General features: G+C 41.0%; 2 non-coding genes across 2 annotated transcripts; both read left to right on the top strand.

The window, feature by feature from the left end:
- Nucleotides 1-4,008: 4,008 nt before the first annotated feature.
- LOC143484700 (U1 spliceosomal RNA) lies at nt 4,009-4,172 on the top strand. Its single transcript, XR_013122696.1, has one exon. It is a non-coding gene; the product is annotated as a U1 spliceosomal RNA (small nuclear RNA).
- Nucleotides 4,173-8,186: 4,014 nt separating this feature from the next.
- On the top strand, nt 8,187-8,350 carry LOC143484699 (U1 spliceosomal RNA). Its single transcript, XR_013122695.1, has one exon. It is a non-coding gene; the product is annotated as a U1 spliceosomal RNA (small nuclear RNA).
- Nucleotides 8,351-21,750: the final 13,400 nt, after the last annotated feature.

Below are 21,750 nucleotides of genomic sequence, written 5' to 3'. Positions count from 1 at the left end.
ATATTTTAGGGCAGTCATGGCCTGGCGGTTAGGGAACTGGTCTTGTGACCGGAGGGTCGTGGGTTCGATTCCCAGACAGGCCATGACTGAGGTGCCCTTGAGCAAGGCACCTAACCCCAACTGCTCCCCGGGCACCAGGGCTAGGGCTGCCCACCGCTCTGGGCACGTGTGATCCACAGCCCCCTAGTAACCACTAGTGTGTGTGTGTGTGTTCTGAATGCACAGATGGGTTAAAAGCGGAGGACAAATTTCGATTGGGGTGTAAAAATCACAATTGACAAAATATGGCACATTTCATTTCATAGTTCTTGTGTTGATGTTCGTGTGTGCATGTTATTGTGTGAGTGTGAGTGTGAGTATGTGTGTGTGTGTATACTCACTTTAGGTTGTCAGCATTGATGTTGTTAAGTACACTGACGCTCAAAGAACAGAGATTGGAGCCGATTGCATTCAATTCAGCAGAACCCAGAGTTTGACCAGCCACACTTAGATATACCATAATTATTGCATCAATCTACACACCCACACACACAAGCACACACATGCACAGGATAAATTGGTCACATATTCTGTTTGTCATAATTTGATCATCTGCAGGAAATACCTGAAATATTGCCCTAACAGTAACCCTAAAATACCTTAATCCAAGTACAGTATTAACCCCAATCCAACCCCATAGGATCCATGCACTAACACTGTAGAGTAAAATACAAAACCCTAACCCAGCCCACTACAATAATAACCTAAACACCAAACAGTACAGTACTAAACTTAACCCTAACCACTTCAAAACTAACCTAAACACCACCCAGTACAATACTATCCCTAACCCCACCAAGTACAATACTAACCCTGACACAGCCAGTACTATACTAACCGCAACACACCCATTATAATACTAACGCTAACACATCCCAGTACAATATTACTAACCCTAACACACACAGTACAATACTAACCTTAACCTTACCCAGTACAATACTAAGCCTAACGGCCTGCACATTACTTTCAATAGACTGAAGCACGTTTTACCTGCTCTGAAGTCCAGGCTCCATCAGTTGTGTTCATTAAAGAGGACAGTGTGTCGATCGTGGTGATGTTCCAAGTGTAGATCTCACTGACGTTGGCCACACGAGACGTGGAGCCCAGTAGCTGAAGCACACTGTCCCCAAGGCCTGAGGGATATGCCTGTAATACACACACACACACACACACACACACACACACACACACACACACACACACACACAATCAAAAACAAATACGCCTTATAGAGTTTAATACATGCTGCCACCCCAAGCCCCGATAGATACCTGCAATACACACACACACACACACACACACACACACACACACACACACACACACACACACACACACACAAGAACAACACTGAAACACATCACTCCCTGTTGATGTAAGTCTAGAATATGCCTAGATATGACAAAACATACATCCCATGCAAACAAACGTACTATATTGGTAAAGTGTAAATAATAATAGAATACTGTTGGAAACACGTGAACACAGACACACACATAGCCACAACCATCAACCCCACACTATCAGAGCTAATAATACTCAAAATAATACTTAGCAAAGCTGACCTGGTTTAATTTTTCCAGAATGATCCTCTTCGTGATGATATCCACCACTTTCTGAATTATATCTTTCAGATATCTTATTAGTGTGGGTAAATCCAGACACAGATCAAACTGGGTGGAACTGTAACCAGCAGGGAATGATGGCTCTGCAATGATTGCTTCTGTGATCTCACCCACAGTGCATCCTGTCAGACACAGAGAGAAGAGATCCATTTCTGTGATATCCTTCATTGACAGGGCTATTATGCATTGCAAGCACTGAATCTAACATTAACCACTATTTGTTTTTGTCAGTAATGAAGACCATGAACTATGTTTTTGCTACATTTGTGAGGACATTTAAAGACTGGAGGACATAATGTAAATCTGTAGTGTTAGTGTGTTTGTGGGGGAATCAAAGTGGTGTTGTGAATAGGACCAGCATTAGTAGTAGCGTTGTCACCTGTCACTGTGTTCTTGGTAGTCATGTTGGTGCTGCTGAGACTGGTGGTGTTCACTTGAGCTGTAGTAGTGTTGACATTGGCAGGGGGGATAGAAGTGGTGTTTTGAATAGCTGTAGCATTTGTAGTAGCGTTGACACCAGTCTCTGTGTTCTTGGTAGTCATGTTGGTGCTGCTGAGACTGGTGGTGTTCACATGAGCTGTAGTATTATTGAGATTACCAGTAGTGTTGACAGGAGTGCTACTGAAATTTGTAGTAGTACTGAATATGGTATCATTTCTTGTTACGTTGACACCCATAGTGACAGTTGTGAGGGTGGTGGTGATCAAGTCGGGCTTTCCACCAGTCAGACCGATGTTCAGGGTGTCCAGCTGAGACTGTAACTGCTGTGCCTCCCAGGACTGGACCAGTGTGGTGTTCTCAAACAGCTTTAGGTCTGGTAGATTTGCCCCCAGTAGATACCGAACTGTACTGACACTCAATTCCTTATACACAAAAACACACAATTTTTTTCAGTCCAAAACTGTTTCATGGTATTAATACGGAAATTATATTCTATTTTCATGTGTTTCATACCATCACCACTGCAAAGTTCAAACTCAAGAACGTGTTGATATCCATGCTGATGTTCTGTGTAGAAAGTTCTTGAATATCTGCAACTGGAGCTCCACCTAACCAAGGGAGATAAAACAACAATCCATCTGTGATTTCACAGGGAAAGCTGACACAACCACATTAATGTTAAAACCAGCTGTGAGTTCAAGCTGACAAATCCAGTTCTCTGTAAAACTACGACTACAGGAATTCTGAGAAGGCAAACGTTGGAGTGGAGCTGGTGGGACAGAGATGGAAGGATGTCACATTAGGTTTGGAGAAATCTCTCCCTCACTCTGACTGTATGCAACCTCTCACTCTCTCTCTCTCTCTCACTCTCTGTCTGTCTCTCAATATATCTCAATATACACAATATACACATTCTCCTATATGTAATTTCTTTGTTTCACACCATAATCCTCATTGACTCTTGAGCCTTCAAAAAATCACATCAAAATACCCCACAAACACAGTAATATACGATTGTGTACATATGTGTGTGTATATATCTATCTATATGTGAATTCATATGTTTGTGTGTGTATGTTTTACCGAGGAAAGGTGCGATGAGCACGTAATATTCAGTGCTGTTACTGCGCATATCGCTGAACGAGATGTTGGCGATGTTGTACAGAACTATTTTCTGATCCATTGAGCATGATAACAAATTCACATGTTTTACATTCCTGCAGAGTTAAAAACAACACAAACAGCCTTGTGGACTTGACGTATACAACATGCAGCAATATCATTTGGAGTGTACAATTAAAAATAACCGAATATACATGATCATGCAGTCAGTCTTGAAGTTCAGAAGAGTGCAGTCCTGGGAACATCTAAGCTACTACATTAGAGTACCTGATAGAGGAACCACGCTAGGAGGAAAAAGACCTCATGGAGTAGGATGAGAGGACAAACTTATCTAGAGATAGACATTTCTGAATTTCTCTCTTATCTGATCTAAAATCTTATGGAGAGGCAGTGTTCAGCTACTGTGCTGTTTCAAAAGGGAACAAGTTGATAGATATTAGAAGAGACCTAACACTAGATGGTATTACATCTAATATAAAATCACTCTCATTTGGTCAGGTTTATTTTACAGAAGGGCTTAAGGCTCGGCTTAGTTACACATGTCAGCAAGAAGAGAATAAACTTAATGTGCAGTGTAACTGGGAGCCAGTACACGTGTCTGACTGGGAGACGTGACATGTAGAGAGTTCTCATAGTTGTATTGTTAGTGGGAGAAGTATAATGACCAAGAGGTGTAGGGATTGCAGAGGAGAAAGACTGGTACTGAAAACTTGCATTCAGAAAATCTAAGCAAGACATTGCATTGCTTAGCTGAGCTGGGAAATATAGTGAGGGGGAAATATAGACCTGGCAGGGGTGAGACCATGATCAGGAAGGTGGTTCGCCCAAGGTGAGGCTCAGCCATTGCACTCAGGCTGTGCTGACCCTTGCGAATTCCCCAAATGCGGGAATCTCGACTGCATAATTTCTGGTAGTGGGGGACTGCGTTCGCGCTCTCCCCTGATATTTCAGGGCAGTCATGGCCTGGCGGTTAGGGAACTGGTCTTGTGACCGGAGGGTCGTGGGTTCGATTCCCAGACAGGCCATGACTGAGGTGCCCTTGAGCAAGGCACCTAACCCCAACTGCTCCCCGGGCGCCAGGGCTAGGGCTGCCCACCGCTCTGGGCACGTGTGATCCACAGCCCCCTAGTAACCACTAGTGTGTGTGTGTGTGTTCTGAATGCACAGATGGGTTAAAAGCGGAGGACAAATTTCGATTGGGGTGTAAAAATCACAATTGACAAAATATGGCACATTTCATTTCATAGTTCTTGTGTTGATGTTCGTGTGTGCATGTTATTGTGTGAGTGTGAGTATGTGTGTGTGTGTATACTCACTTTAGGTTGTCAGCATTGATGTTGTTAAGTACACTGACGCTCAAAGAACAGAGATTGGAGCCGATTGCATTCAATTCAGCAGAACCCAGAGTTTGACCAGCCACACTTAGATATACCATAATTATTGCATCAATCTACACACCCACACACACAAGCACACACATGCACAGGATAAATTGGTCACATATTCTGTTTGTCATAATTTGATCATCTGCAGGAAATACCTGAAATATTGCCCTAACAGTAACCCTAAAATACCTTAATCCAAGTACAGTATTAACCCCAATCCAACCCCATAGGATCCATGCACTAACACTGTAGAGTAAAATACAAAACCCTAACCCAGCCCACTACAATAATAACCTAAACACCAAACAGTACAGTACTAAACTTAACCCTAACCACTTCAAAACTAACCTAAACACCACCCAGTACAATACTATCCCTAACCCCACCAAGTACAATACTAACCCTGACACAGCCAGTACTATACTAACCGCAACACACCCATTATAATACTAACGCTAACACATCCCAGTACAATATTACTAACCCTAACACACACAGTACAATACTAACCTTAACCTTACCCAGTACAATACTAAGCCTAACGGCCTGCACATTACTTTCAATAGACTGAAGCACGTTTTACCTGCTCTGAAGTCCAGGCTCCATCAGTTGTGTTCATTAAAGAGGACAGTGTGTCGATCGTGGTGATGTTCCAAGTGTAGATCTCACTGACGTTGGCCACACGAGACGTGGAGCCCAGTAGCTGAAGCACACTGTCCCCAAGGCCTGAGGGATATGCCTGCAATACACACACACACACACACACACACACACACACACGCAATCAAAAACAAATACGCCTTATAGAGTTTAATACATGCTGCCACCCCAAGCCCCGATAGATACCTGCAATACACACACACACACACACACACACACACACACACACACACACACACACACACACACACACACACACACACACACACACACACACACACACACAAGAACAACACTGAAACACATCACTCCCTGTTGATGTAAGTCTAGAATATGCCTAGATATGACAAAACATACATCCCATGCAAACAAACGTACTATATTGGTAAAGTGTAAATAATAATAGAATACTGTTGGAAACACGTGAACACAGACACACACATAGCCACAACCATCAACCCCACACTATCAGAGCTAATAATACTCAAAATAATACTTAGCAAAGCTGACCTGGTTTAATTTTTCCAGAATGATCCTCTTTGTGATGATATCCACCACTTTCTGAATTATATCTTTCAGATATCTTATTAGTGTGGGTAAATCCAGACACAGATCAAACTGGGTGGAACTGTAACCAGCAGGGAATGATGGCTCTGCAATGATTGCTTCTGTGATCTCACCCACAGTGCATCCTGTCAGACACAGAGAGAAGAGATCCATTTCTGTGATATCCTTCATTGACAGGGCTATTATGCATTGCAAGCACTGAATCTAACATTAACCACTATTTGTTTTTGTCAGTAATGAAGACCATGAACTATGTTTTTGCTACATTTGTGAGGACATTTAAAGACTGGAGGACATAATGTAAATCTGTAGTGTTAGTGTGTTTGTGGGGGAATCAAAGTGGTGTTGTGAATAGGACCAGCATTAGTAGTAGCGTTGTCACCTGTCACTGTGTTCTTGGTAGTCATGTTGGTGCTGCTGAGACTGGTGGTGTTCACTTGAGCTGTAGTAGTGTTGACATTGGCAGGGGGGATAGAAGTGGTGTTTTGAATAGCTGTAGCATTTGTAGTAGCGTTGACACCAGTCTCTGTGTTCTTGGTAGTCATGTTGGTGCTGCTGAGACTGGTGGTGTTCACATGAGCTGTAGTATTGTTGAGATTACCAGTAGTGTTGACAGGAGTGCTACTGAAATTTGTAGTAGTACTGAATATGGTATCATTTCTTGTTACGTTGACACCCATAGTGACAGTTGTGAGGGTGGTGGTGATCAAGTCGGGCTTTCCACCAGTCAGACCGATGTTCAGGGTGTCCAGCTGAGACTGTAACTGCTGTGCCTCCCAGGACTGGACCAGTGTGGTGTTCTCAAACAGCTTTAGGTCTGGTAGATTTACCCCCAGTAGATACCGAACTGTACTGACACTCAATTCCTTATACACAAAAACACACAATTTTTTTCAGTCCAAAACTGTTTCATGGTATTAATACGGAAATTATATTCTATTTCCATGTGTTTCATACCATCACCACTGTAAAGTTCAAACTCAAGAACGTGTTGATATCCATGCTGATGTTCTGTGTAGAAAGTTCTTGAATATCTGCAACTGGAGCTCCACCTAACCAAGGGAGATAAAACAACAATCCATCTGTGATTTCACAGGGAAAGCTGACACAACCACATTAATGTTAAAACCAGCTGTGAGTTCAAGCTGACAAATCCAGTTCTCTGTAAAACTACGACTACAGGAATTCTGAGAAGGCAAACGTTGGAGTGGAGATGGTGGGACAGAGATGGTAGGATGTCACATTAGGTTTGGAGAAATCTCTCCCTCACTCTGACTGTATGCAACCTCTCACTCTCTCTCTCTCTCTCACTCTCTGTCTGTCTCTCAATATATCTCAATATACACAATATACACATTCTCCTATATGTAATTTCTTTGTTTCACACCATAATCCTCATTGACTCTTGAGCCTTCAAAAAATCACATCAAAATACCCCACAAACACAGTAATATACGATTGTGTACATATGTGTGTGTATATATCTATCTATATGTGAATTCATATGTTTGTGTGTGTATGTTTTACCGAGGAAAGGTGCGATGAGCACGTAATATTCAGTGCTGTTACTGCGCATATCGCTGAACGAGATGTTGGCGATGTTGTACAGAACTATTTTCTGATCCATTGAGCATGATAACAAATTCACATGTTTTACATTCCTGCAGAGTTAAAAACAACACAAACAGCCTTGTGGACTTGACGTATACAACATGCAGCAATATCATTTGGAGTGTACAATTAAAAATAACCGAATATACATGATCATGCAGTCAGTCTTGAAGTTCAGAAGAGTGCAGTCCTGGGAACATCTAAGCTACTACATTAGAGTACCTGATAGAGGAACCACGCTAGGAGGAAAAAGACCTCATGGAGTAGGATGAGAGGACAAACTTATCTAGAGATAGACATTTCTGAATTTCTCTCTTATCTGATCTAAAATCTTATGGAGAGGCAGTGTTCAGCTACTGTGCTGTTTCAAAAGGGAACAAGTTGATAGATATTAGAAGAGACCTAACACTAGATGGTATTACATCTAATATAAAATCACTCTCATTTGGTCAGGTTTATTTTACAGAAGGGCTTAAGGCTCGGCTTAGTTACACATGTCAGCAAGAAGAGAATAAACTTAATGTGCAGTGTAACTGGGAGCCAGTACACGTGTCTGACTGGGAGACGTGACATGTAGAGAGTTCTCATAGTTGTATTGTTAGTGGGAGAAGTATAATGACCAAGAGGTGTAGGGATTGCAGAGGAGAAAGACTGGTACTGAAAACTTGCATTCAGAAAATCTAAGCAAGACATTGCATTGCTTAGCTGAGCTGGGAAATATAGTGAGGGGGAAATATAGACCTGGCAGGGGTGAGACCATGATCAGGAAGGTGGTTCGCCCAAGGTGAGGCTCAGCCATTGCACTCAGGCTGTGCTGACCCTTGCGAATTCCCCAAATGCGGGAATCTCGACTGCATAATTTCTGGTAGTGGGGGACTGCGTTCGCGCTCTCCCCTGATATTTTAGGGCAGTCATGGCCTGGCGGTTAGGGAACTGGTCTTGTGACCGGAGGGTCGTGGGTTCGATTCCCAGACAGGCCATGACTGAGGTGCCCTTGAGCAAGGCACCTAACCCCAACTGCTCCCCGGGCGCCAGGGCTAGGGCTGCCCACCGCTCTGGGCACGTGTGATCCACAGCCCCCTAGTAACCACTAGTGTGTGTGTGTGTGTTCTGAATGCACAGATGGGTTAAAAGCGGAGGACAAATTTCGATTGGGGTGTAAAAATCACAATTGACAAAATATGGCACATTTCATTTCATAGTTCTTGTGTTGATGTTCGTGTGTGCATGTTATTGTGTGAGTGTGAGTATGTGTGTGTGTGTATACTCACTTTAGGTTGTCAGCAGTGATGTTGTTAAGTACACTGACGCTCAAAGAACAGAGATTGGAGCCGATTGCATTCAATTCAGCAGAACCCAGAGTTTGACCAGCCACACTTAGATATACCATAATTATTGCATCAATCTACACACCCACACACACAAGCACACACATGCACAGGATAAATTGGTCACATATTCTGTTTGTCATAATTTGATCATCTGCAGGAAATACCTGAAATATTGCCCTAACAGTAACCCTAAAATACCTTAATCCAAGTACAGTATTAACCCCAATCCAACCCCATAGGATCCATGCACTAACACTGTAGAGTAAAATACAAAACCCTAACCCAGCCCACTACAATAATAACCTAAACACCAAACAGTACAGTACTAAACTTAACCCTAACCACTTCAAAACTAACCTAAACACCACCCAGTACAATACTATCCCTAACCCCACCAAGTACAATACTAACCCTGACACAGCCAGTACTATACTAACCGCAACACACCCATTATAATACTAACGCTAACACATCCCAGTACAATATTACTAACCCTAACACACACAGTACAATACTAACCTTAACCTTACCCAGTACAATACTAAGCCTAACGGCCTGCACATTACTTTCAATAGACTGAAGCACGTTTTACCTGCTCTGAAGTCCAGGCTCCATCAGTTGTGTTCATTAAAGAGGACAGTGTGTCGATCGTGGTGATGTTCCAAGTGTAGATCTCACTGACGTTGGCCACACGAGACGTGGAGCCCAGTAGCTGAAGCACACTGTCCCCAAGGCCTGAGGGATATGCCTGCAATACACACACACACACACACACACACACACACGCAATCAAAAACAAATACGCCTTATAGAGTTTAATACATGCTGCCACCCCAAGCCCCGATAGATACCTGCAATACACACACACACACACACACACACACACACACACACACACACACACACACACACACACACACACACACACAAGAACAACACTGAAACACATCACTCCCTGTTGATGTAAGTCTAGAATATGCCTAGATATGACAAAACATACATCCCATGCAAACAAACGTACTATATTGGTAAAGTGTAAATAATAATAGAATACTGTTGGAAACACGTGAACACAGACACACACATAGCCACAACCATCAACCCCACACTATCAGAGCTAATAATACTCAAAATAATACTTAGCAAAGCTGACCTGGTTTAATTTTTCCAGAATGATCCTCTTTGTGATGATATCCACCACTTTCTGAATTATATCTTTCAGATATCTTATTAGTGTGGGTAAATCCAGACACAGATCAAACTGGGTGGAACTGTAACCAGCAGGGAATGATGGCTCTGCAATGATTGCTTCTGTGATCTCACCCACAGTGCATCCTGTCAGACACAGAGAGAAGAGATCCATTTCTGTGATATCCTTCATTGACAGGGCTATTATGCATTGCAAGCACTGAATCTAACATTAACCACTATTTGTTTTTGTCAGTAATGAAGACCATGAACTATGTTTTTGCTACATTTGTGAGGACATTTAAAGACTGGAGGACATAATGTAAATCTGTAGTGTTAGTGTGTTTGTGGGGGAATCAAAGTGGTGTTGTGAATAGGACCAGCATTAGTAGTAGCGTTGTCACCTGTCACTGTGTTCTTGGTAGTCATGTTGGTGCTGCTGAGACTGGTGGTGTTCACTTGAGCTGTAGTAGTGTTGACATTGGCAGGGGGGATAGAAGTGGTGTTTTGAATAGCTGTAGCATTTGTAGTAGCGTTGACACCAGTCTCTGTGTTCTTGGTAGTCATGTTGGTGCTGCTGAGACTGGTGGTGTTCACATGAGCTGTAGTATTGTTGAGATTACCAGTAGTGTTGACAGGAGTGCTACTGAAATTTGTAGTAGTACTGAATATGGTATCATTTCTTGTTACGTTGACACCCATAGTGACAGTTGTGAGGGTGGTGGTGATCAAGTCGGGCTTTCCACCAGTCAGACCGATGTTCAGGGTGTCCAGCTGAGACTGTAACTGCTGTGCCTCCCAGGACTGGACCAGTGTGGTGTTCTCAAACAGCTTTAGGTCTGGTAGATTTACCCCCAGTAGATACCGAACTGTACTGACACTCAATTCCTTATACACAAAAACACACAATTTTTTTCAGTCCAAAACTGTTTCATGGTATTAATACGGAAATTATATTCTATTTTCATGTGTTTCATACCATCACCACTGTAAAGTTCAAACTCAAGAACGTGTTGATATCCATGCTGATGTTCTGTGTAGAAAGTTCTTGAATATCTGCAACTGGAGCTCCACCTAACCAAGGGAGATAAAACAACAATCCATCTGTGATTTCACAGGGAAAGCTGACACAACCACATTAATGTTAAAACCAGCTGTGAGTTCAAGCTGACAAATCCAGTTCTCTGTAAAACTACGACTACAGGAATTCTGAGAAGGCAAACGTTGGAGTGGAGATGGTGGGACAGAGATGGTAGGATGTCACATTAGGTTTGGAGAAATCTCTCCCTCACTCTGACTGTATGCAACCTCTCACTCTCTCTCTCTCTCTCACTCTCTGTCTGTCTCTCAATATATCTCAATATACACAATATACACATTCTCCTATATGTAATTTCTTTGTTTCACACCATAATCCTCATTGACTCTTGAGCCTTCAAAAAATCACATCAAAATACCCCACAAACACAGTAATATACGATTGTGTACATATGTGTGTGTATATATCTATCTATATGTGAATTCATATGTTTGTGTGTGTATGTTTTACCGAGGAAAGGTGCGATGAGCACGTAATATTCAGTGCTGTTGCTTCGCATATCGCTGAACGAGATGTTGGCGATGTTGTACAGAACTATTTTCTGATCCATTGAGCATGATAACAAATTCATAGGTTTTGCATTCCTGCAGAGTTAAAAACAACACAAACAGCCTTGTGGACATGACGTATACAACATGCAGCAACATCATTTGGAGTGTACAATTAAAAATAACCGAATATACATGATCATGTAGTCAGTCTTAAAGTTCAGAAGAGTGCAGTCCTGGGAACATCTAAGCAACTACGTTAGAGTACCTGATAGAGGAACCACGCTAGGAGGAAAAAGACCTCATGAAGTAGGATGAGAGGACAAACTTATCTAGAGATAGACTTTTTCTGAATTTCTCTCTTATCTGATCTAAATTCTTATGGAGAGGCAGTGTTCAGCTATTGTGCTGTTTCAAAAGGGAACAAGTTGATAGATATTAGAAGAGCCCTAAAACTAGATGGCATTACATCTAACATAAAATCACTTTTATTTGGTCATGTTTATTTTACAGAATGGCTGAAGGCTCGGCTTAGTTACACCTTTCAGCAAGAAGAGAATAAACTTAATGTGCAGTGTAACTGGGAGCCAGTACACGTGTCTGACTGGGAGACGTGACATGTAGAGAGTTCTCATAGCTGTATTGTTAGTGGGAGAAGTATAATGACCAAGAGGTGTAGGGATTGCAGAGGAGAAAGACTGGTACTGAAAACTTGCATTTAGAAAATCTAAGCAAGACATTACATTGTTTAGCTGAGCTGGGAAATATAGTTCTTGTGTTGATATTTGTGTGTGCATGCGATTGTGTTGTGTGTGTGTGTGTGTGTGTGTGTGTGTGTGTGTGTGTGTGTGTGTGTGTGTGTGTGTGTGTGTGTACTCACTTTAGGTTGTCTGCAGTGATGCTCTCAAGTACACTGACGCTCAAAGAACAGATATTGGAGCCGATTGCATTCAATTCAGCAGATCCCAGAGTTTGACCAGCCACACTTAGATATACCCTAATTATTGCATCAATCTACACACACACACACACACACACACATGCATAGGATAAATTGGTCACATATTCTGTTTGTCATAATTTGATCATCTGCAGGAAATACCTGAACTATTGCCCTAACAGTAACACTAAAATACCTGAATCCTAGTACAGTAATAACACCAATCCTACCCCATAAGATCCTAGCACTAACACTGTAGAGTAAAATACAAAACCCTATCCCAGCCCACTACAATAATAACCTAAACACCAAACAGTACAGTACTAAACTTAACCCTGACCACTTCAAAACTAACCTAAACACCATCCAGTACAATACTAACCTTAACCTCACCCAGTACAATACTAAGCCTAATGACATGCCCATTACTTTCAATAGACTGAAGCACGTGTTACCTGCTCTGAAGTCCAGGCTCCATTAGTTGGGTTCATTAAAGAGGACAGTGTGTCGATCGTGGTGATGTTCCAAGTGTAGATCTCACTGACGTTGGCCACACGAGACGTGGAGCCCAGTTGCTGAAGCACACTGTCCCCAAGGCCTGAGGGATATGCCTGCAATACACACACACACACAATCAAAAACAAATACGCCTTAGAGTTTAATACATGCTGCCACCCCAAGCCCCGATGGATACACCTGCAATACACACACACACACACAGACACACACACACATCTACAACAACTCTGAACCAAAAACACACAAATCAACATCCTCGTCATGAACTATCACAGCAAATTGTACTGAAAATATCAAAGCTGACCTGGTTTAATTTGTCCAGAATGATCCTCTCCATGCTGATATCCACCACTTTCAAAGTTATATCTGCCAGATTACTTATTAGTGTGGATACATTCAGACACAGATCAAACTGGGTGGAACTGTAATCAACAGGGAATGATTCATCTGCAATGATTCTTTCTGTGATCTCACCCACAGTGCATCCTGTCAGACACAGAGAGACAAAGAGATCCATTTCTGTGATATCCTTCATTGACAGCTATAATGCTTAGCTAAATAACCCCACAATATATGTTTGTTAGTGTGAGCATGTTGGGGGTGGAGGGGCGGATGGGAATTAACTGTAAAGTTTGGAGGACATAATCTAACCCTATGTGATGTAGAATGTGTCATTGTGGGAGTGTTTGCTCTGATACCTAGTTCACGTCTGTGCCTTTGCATATTTGAGTTGCATGCAGTAAATAAATTTTGTAGCTTTGTTACTGGGGTCTTCTTTGTTCTCAGGGCTGGCATGAATGACTGCAGAAATGTCTTTTTTACAGTCTTCAAGAATAAACACACAAAATTTGTAATTACATAAATGAACAAATAAAAACAATGCAACACATTCTACAACATTTAGGAAATGAAGAGGTTACATACAGAGGTGAACCGAGCCCAGAAGTCCTGATTCAAGTGGAGGGGCAAGGGGTCTAACTGCTGTAGAGTCTGTAGATTCCATGTTGAGGGATTTCTGAGCACAGAAGAACACTCTAGGTAAGACACTATGCTGCTGAAACACTAATAAACATTAATGAGTTCATGAGGTCACCCACCAGTATTTATGTTACACATAAACACTATACAACTTCACCTATTCACCACATACTGGGCCAAATCAAAATATGGAAAAGGATTTTTTTTACGTTATTTGCTTAGGAACATATATAGTTTAGCTTGCTTTAAGAAATCTAGTATCAAGGTGATCTAGGATTATCACTGTTTTAAATCACTTTCTTAATATAAAAATTTAAATCTCATTCTTTTTCATTTTTCTATCATAGCAGCTCATGGAACAAATATACAAAAGCTGAAACAAACAAACAATCAGAACTCTGTCAAATGTATTCCACGTGTCACAATACGGGCCCCCTGCTGGCCGCCTCTTTCCACAGCAGCAGTATTTCATGTGTCCGTCCCTCAGGTGGGCGGGGCCTATTACAATTCCCAACACCTGAGGGCAGTTTGTCCGTCTATACGTGTCTTGTCTTTGTATCAGCTGACTGCTAGTTATTGTTTCCTTAATTTAGACCAGGTCACGAATGTTGGGTTGTGCACCTTCTCTATTAAATCCCCCTTTTTCCCTGTGTTCTATATATGGTTCTGAACATTACATGTGTTCTATATATGGTTCTGAACATTACATGTGTTCTATATATGGTTCTGAACATTACATGTATTCTATATATGGTTCTGAACATTACATGTGTTCTATATATGGTTCTGAACATTACATGTGTTCTATATATGGTTCTGAACATTACATGTGTTCTCTATATGGTTCTGAACACTACATGTGTTCTATATATGGTTCTGAACATTACATGTGTTCTATATATGGTTCTGAACATTACATGTGTTCTATATATGGTTCTGAACACTACATGTGTTCTATATATGGTTCTGAACACTACATGTGTTCTATATATGGTTCTGAACATTACATGTATTCTATATAAGGTTCTGAACATTACATGTATTCTATATAAGGTTCTGCACATTACATATATTCTATATATGGTTCTGAACACTACATGTGTTCTATATATGGTTCTGAACACTACATGTGTTCTATATATGGTTCTGAACACTACATGTATTCTATATAAGGTTCTGAACACTACATGTGTTCTATATATGGCTCTGAACACTACATGTGTTCTATATATGGTTCTGAACATTACATGTGTTCTATATATGGTTCTGAACGCTACATGTGTTCTATATATGGTTCTGAACGCTACATGTGTTCTATATATGGTTCTGAACGCTACATGTGTTGTATATATGTTTCTGAACACTACATGTGTTGTATATATGTTTCTGAACACTACATGTGTTCTATATATGGTTCTGAACATTACATGTATTCTATATATAGTTCTGAACATTACATGTGTTCTATATATGGTTCTGAACACTACATGTGTTCTATATATGGTTCTGAACACTACATGTGTACTATATATGGTTCTGAACACTACATGTGTACTATATATGGTAGGGTTGTCCCGATCCGATATTTGGATCGGATCGGCCGCCGATATTAGCAAAAAATGCGTATCGGTATCGGATCGGCAGACACGAGAAAATGCCGATCCAGACTCCCGATCCAGTTTTTTTAAGTCCGATCCCGGTTTTCCTGCGCACCCATTTAGATAATCCATTCCAGTTTTTGCTAGTGAGAGTAAAATCCGGTCCGCATTTTCCAGCACACCTTCAGCACACGAGCGTAGTTTCTGCCCCAATTTAGCTCCGTGGCATCTCGGACCGCCGTGTAAATTTGAAGTTATCGGTCAGTTGTGTGGGATTATTTTACCTTAAAGGATGACAAAGACGAAGAGGTAGAGTCATGGGTTAAAGGTCTCCGTCACTTGATTTTTTTGGGGAAAAAATCCGTCAAATCATAATAAACCACACACGCGCGTGCTATCTGTTTTGTGGCCGAAATATTATTCTCACTGGCGCTCATCAGCGCTGGATGGATGATGGCGGTGTCATTTGATTGACTTGCGGTTCATTCCGCCTTCAGATTTGCGGACAGTAGAAAAGTTTTTACCCCCCTTCTGCCTGGCGTGACCGTAGTGCGCGACTCTGTACACCTGCGCGAACGGCGGAGGCTACTTGCTGCATCACATTCTTTTTGCAGTGTTGTCCGAAGCGATATGTGGTAGTATAAAGAAACACCCCTCAAAAACGGGAATGAACATTTACCTGACCAATTTTAATGTTGCAGTAGTGCTGGAATTTAGGCTAAAAATGCTTGAAATTGTAATGGGTTGAGCCACCGCGATTACGTCATTTTCGGCGTGCGGACCCTCGCGCTGCTCACGCCACTCGTGCTGCGTCAAATATAAAGGCTTAAACCAGGCTTAACATGGATGGTGTTGTTCTGTTTGTATTTAAAAGCTCTATCCAGTGGTGTGATTTAAATTTGCCATTTAATTTTTTTGTAACATACCTACTTAAAGCAGGTAATCTTACGGCTTATGTTTTTGCGATGGTGAATCTGATAAAAACGAGAGATTCATACCTTTTAAAACTCACCAGGATTCACTAAATTTGACTTGATCTTTAATAACAACTACCCTTTCTCCCTAATAACACCATTTTCTCATTGGCATGCTCCATAAAGTTGAATGTGTCTCACCCGTAGTGCGTGTTACCACTGAAGAGCAGTGTCTGTATACCCGTGACCTGAGAGGCAGTCAGGTCTCTACAGTTCTTCAGCTTCTCTATGATGAGTGGGTCAGAGTTCTGGATGTAGGAGGAGTCTAGTGTGCAGATCATATTACCCAGAATTCCCACATGACTGTTGCTCAGACTAAAGCCAGAAATACCCTAGAACAAAAAAAAACACAATGTGGTGTGTATATAAATAAGTTATATATAGGCTATATATAGGCGGAGAAACTCGACGCGTATAAAGGGGCAAAACAGAAAACGATCGCGGAATACTCAACGCGTAGAGAACAAACAGAAAACCAAAAAGAAAACCAAGGACGCCAGGGGAGGTAGCTGGCTAGCTGACAAACGCCGCGAGGAACACAAAACCCTTCCCAAAAACCAAAACAAAACGGACAGGAAGAATAACAGCGGGAGGAAAACTTGAGAGAGGCCAGGGAGCGGCGCAGGAGGTAAGTACTCAAATGGACAGGGATACAAACAAAACAACTGAAACGAGCAAGAGGCAGGGTGGCGAGACACCAAGCAAAGACACTAGAGAGATGGCTTGAGGTTGACGACATGAAGCAGACAACTCAGCGGTGAGGCACTGCGTCTGTCGTCCTTAAAAACACAGGATGACAGGTGCGTGCCATCACCGCTGATTAGCCTGTGGTCTGACTCGCGGGCTCCTCCTGGTGGCGACTGGAGGAGCCGCCCTGGGGCCAGCCCTGACTGTGTGAGTGCGTGTGTGTGTGTGAGAGAGAGAGAGTGTGTGTGAGTGTATGTGTGTGTGTGTGTGTGTGTGTGTAAATGTGTGTGTGCGTGTGTGTGTGTGTTTACCAGACATGTCCGTGCATAGTTGAACAGAGTTTGCTGTTTGTTGAGGGCTCTGGATGGAATAGAGAAATCTGCTTCTCCAAGATATATGAAATATGAGGTGCAGTTCTGCACTTTGCCATAACTAAAACACACACACACACACACACAGCACCAAATTATAAACATTACAATAGAGGCTATAAACCTGTAATATGACTTAATGGATTAAATCAAACTAATTAAACGAATTATACTAACATGACTAGTGATGGAAAGATGAAAAGAAAGTAATTTGAATGTTTCACAAAAGTACAAATAAGAACAAAACAATGTCTCATTAAAGATTCATAATTCAGTGAAAGAGCATTTCATTAATTAGTTAATTACATTATTAATATATGTCAGTTCATGTTTGAGCATTCCAATACACACTATTGCCACATATTTGTTTGGATTATTTAAATAATAGTTTTGTCCATGTGTGTTTTATACACCTGTAGTACAGGCAATGTATCAGATGCGTGTGTGTGTGTGTGTGTGTGTGTGTGTGTGTGTGTGTGTGTGTGTGTGTGTGTGTGTGTGTGTGTTACTCACTCGTAGTAGAGGAGCATATCAGGATGGACATCACTGAAGGTGAAAGATGTGTCGCCTTTCACATAGTTGTACATGCTGGTCAGCTGCAGTACAGAACACATCGAGAATCCTTCTCAGTTTTTCAATATACAATGTCCCATGTGTAAATTGACTTTTACCATAAATAAGTAATTATTTTTTAATTATTCAATATATTCTTCAAATTAACTTTTTTTTTTCAATGTAATCTTTTTTTATAAATTATCTGATGGCCTTTTACATCATTATAAAGTTTGTTTTTATTATTATACACTGTAAACCCGGATTTTATATCTACTCAACTGTTTAATTTCAATGTACATAAATATTTAAGTTTTATTGCATTACTATCAAATCTAAGTATATTGTACTCATATTTGCACACACTGAAATTTACTAACAATTATAAGTTTAATGAACTGAAAATTAAATGTTTTCAACTGATCAACTTAAAAACTTTATTGTTGAACACTTTTCCACCATTTTGTTAGCTTGCTGTTTGTAGTCAGGCCAGGCAGACACATATAGGCAAAACACAAGTCCAAGTTGCAGTTTGTTTTAACCAATGCGGCCGATTTTTTAACCTGCTGCGTTTTAATCGGTAGCTTAGGCTGTTTACGAGCTGTGTTTTCTTTTAATATTAACCTTATTTGTTGACGGATATTCTCACGGCTTTTGCAACAAGTGAACCATATAGAATTGTGGTGATGGACAACTTGGCCAATCTACCCCAGGCCGTCTGTCTTCTTTTCGGTCTCATCTATGCCCTTCACCTGGTCTACCCTAAGGGCATGAACAACACTTTCTGCTTCATGCAGCAAGTAATGCTCAAAATTGGTAGTCGTGAACTGCCACCCAAACTTCAGACTTTAAAAAATCAACTTGTAGTGTGAAACTACATGTTTCTGTGTTTGTTTTTGCTCGTGTGCTGTTTGTGGTGTCCACATTATGGCCTACAATTCATGTTCTCTTTTACTTACTGTCAGAATGTCTTTAGTACCAGTAGTAGTTTAGAGAAGTCATTTTCTCAGTGTGTAAGTAGTGGTTAATGTAAATTACTGTAATGTATAAGTAATTTTAAGTAAATACTACTGAACAGAAATAAGACAAAGTATTTTGTCTTTCTTTTTCACTAAATGTTTGTAATCAAAGTAAAAAAGAAAATAAAATATAAATCAATATTTTATTTCTTGAACTCAAGATACTAAGGAGTCAGTCATGGCCTGCTGGTTAGGGAACTGGTCTTGTGACCAGAGGGTCGTGGATTCGATTCCCAGACCTGAGGCCATGACTGAGGTGCCCTTGAGCAAGGTACCTAACCCCAACTTCTCCCCAGGCGCCGGGCTAGGGCTGCCCACCGCTCTGGGCACGTGTGATCCACAGCCCCCTAGTAATCACTAGTGTGTGTGTGTGTGTGTGTTCTGACTGCACAGATGGGTTAAAAGCGGAGGACAAATTTCAATTGCGGTGTAAAAATCACAATTGACAAAATACGGCACATTTACAATGATGGAACTTTTCTGTACTTGTTATCCTAATCGCTTTACCCATTAATTCTACTTACATTTATGGCATTTGGCAGACGCCCTTATCCAGAGCGACTTACATTTTGATCTCATTTTTATACAAGTGAGCAATTGAGGGTTAAGGGCCTTGTTCCCTAGCAAGACCCCTACCCAAGACCAGGCCATGACTGCCCCAAAAAATTTCTTCTCGGAGAACCACCACACAATCAGGCACCTCAGTCATGGCCTCAAGTCTGGGAATCGAACCCACGACCCTCCGGTCACCAGTTCCCTAACTGCCAGGCCACGACTGCCCTGCATTGTACCCTTGATGCAAACCAACTTTATATTTTAAGTAATACTGACTTACATTTTCATTGCACATTACTTAAATTTTTTACTAAACTCAACTTATCCCTTTAGGCAAAACAACTTTATGTTTTAAGTAATACCAACTTAAGTAAACTCAACTTATACGGGCTTACAGTGTATTATTTGATTCACTTGATTACAATTGATCACTGTCTGCCTTTTAATTTAAATTAAACACTGTTTTACTAATAAATGTTGCATTTGTCCTAATACATAGCAGCTATGAGGTTATTAAATGTCGGCCTGTGTACCTGTGACTCTTGCAGAGAGACCTTGATTCTGCCTGATCGTGGACGACAGGCTTTCACCACCTGTGTGATCGTCTCCGTAGGGAAATTCCGAAGTGAACTGCTCGTAAATCCCTGGAGTAACGTCACCGGCAAACTGGAAACAGAGAGACACACAAATACACACACACACACACACACACACACACACACACACACACACACACACACACACACACACACACACTCAGCATCTTAAGAATTTTTGTGATCCACAGCACGTCTGGATCAGAGGTGGGTAGGAACGCGTTACATTTACTCAAGTAGATTTTTGGAAAAAAGTTACTTGTGAGAGTAGTTTTAATATGAAAGACTTCTACTTTTACTTGAGTAAATATGTGGTGAGAAAAACGTGACTTTTTCTCTGTTACAATCGGATTTGCGCCGCGCATTACCATTACTTTACTTTTGTAAATAATTCGTCTTTTCAGTGAGAAGACTGACCAACGTCTTTTCACCGGAGTATGTGTGACCAATCAAATGAAGCCGGTCAGTCACGTGATCGCATACGCAAACTTTCTCCACCGGCAGCAAGAAAGTAACAGAAAAACCTACCGAGCATCCCTGACCTCATACAGCCAATGTTTACATTACAAACATGTAAAAAGGACAGTTATATAATGCGCTGTCAGTTGTGTGCGCCAAAACGTGTGGACATTTCAGCCTACAAGAACTCAACGTCAAATTATAGGAAACACGTTGCGATAAGTTTGCCGTATATATAATTTTGACTTATTTGTGTAATGATATATATCTGTTACAACTGGAGGCATAATTTTGTATGATGTAATTATTAAATGCAACACAGTGCAATACTAAAAACCAGTTCAAACTCTGTGAGTGTACACACTAGCAATATATGATTATTTATTTGACATCAACTTGTAGCTACACGTATTGGCTGACAGTCTCCTCAGTGCGTTTGTGAAACACATTGAAGTTACACAGGCCTAATAATTAGGAACAAACAAAAATACATATAATTTATAATTAATATTTATATTTATATATTATATTTATTTATAATAAATTATTTTTGTTATCATTAAAAGTCTCCAGTAATTCAATTTTCCATGATGTAATTTATTGACACAGTTGAGACAGTACTCTGCATTTACTCACTACTTGAGTAGCTTATAATCAAAATACTTTTTTAACTTTTACTCAAGTAAAGTTTTGGATGCATACTTTTACTTTTACTTGAGTAAAAATGTTGAATACTCTACCCACCTCTGGTCTGGAGCCAGAGAGATGTGTATATAGCAGTAGCGAACCGTGACCATTAAACCTGGGCCCGCTCCCACATGTGTATTTGTGAGTATGTGTGAGTGAATGTGTATGTGTGTGAGTGAATGTGTATATATGAGTGTGTTTGTGTGTGAGAGAATGTGTAAGTGTGAATATGTGTTATTGTGTGTGTGTGTGTGTG

This window comes from Brachyhypopomus gauderio, chromosome 20 (genome assembly GCF_052324685.1).
Source record: "Brachyhypopomus gauderio isolate BG-103 chromosome 20, BGAUD_0.2, whole genome shotgun sequence".
Classification (NCBI taxonomy): domain Eukaryota; kingdom Metazoa; phylum Chordata; class Actinopteri; order Gymnotiformes; family Hypopomidae; genus Brachyhypopomus; species Brachyhypopomus gauderio.
Note: the sequence above shows the minus strand (reverse complement) of the source record. Positions and strands in the feature narration are given on the sequence as shown.